The 532-nt window shown below is 41.0% G+C and overlaps 1 non-coding gene across 1 annotated transcript; it reads left to right on the top strand.

The window, feature by feature from the left end:
* Positions 1 to 341: 341 nt before the first annotated feature.
* On the top strand, positions 342 to 445 carry LOC127743529 (small nucleolar RNA R71). Its single transcript, XR_008004917.1, has one exon. It is a non-coding gene; the product is annotated as a small nucleolar RNA R71 (small nucleolar RNA).
* Positions 446 to 532: the final 87 nt, after the last annotated feature.

Below are 532 nucleotides of genomic sequence, written 5' to 3'. Positions count from 1 at the left end.
CTTCAGAAGCTGCCTCTTTAGTACTGTTGGATGCATGTTGCCATCCATTCAGACTTTGAGAGATCATGTTGACCTGCTGAGACAACACTTTGTTCTGAGCCAATATGGCATTCAGAGCATCAATTTCAAGAACTCCTTTCTTTTGAGGTATCCCATTATTCACTGAATTCCTCTCAGAGGTGTACATGAATTGGTTGTTTGCAACCATGTCAATGAGTTCTTGAGCCTCTTCAGGCGTTTTCTTCAGGTGAATAGATCCACCTGCAGAATGGTCCAGTGATATTTTCGAAAATTAAGAGAGACCATAATAGAATATATCTAACATGGTCCATTCTGAAAACATGTCAGATGGACATCTTTTAGTCAACTACTTGTATCTTTCCCAAGCTTCATAGAGGGATTCACCATCTTTTTGTTTGAAGGTTTGAACATCCACTCTTAGCTTGCTCAGCTTTTGAGGAGGAAAGAATTTATCCAAGAAGGCAGCGACCAGCTTATCCCAGGAGTCCAGGCTATCCTTAGGTTGTGAATC

The sequence above is a fragment of the Arachis duranensis genome, chromosome 10 (genome assembly GCF_000817695.3).
Source record: "Arachis duranensis cultivar V14167 chromosome 10, aradu.V14167.gnm2.J7QH, whole genome shotgun sequence".
In the NCBI taxonomy this organism is placed as follows: Eukaryota; Viridiplantae; Streptophyta; class Magnoliopsida; order Fabales; family Fabaceae; genus Arachis; species Arachis duranensis.
This window is presented reverse-complemented; position numbering and strand designations above follow the sequence as displayed.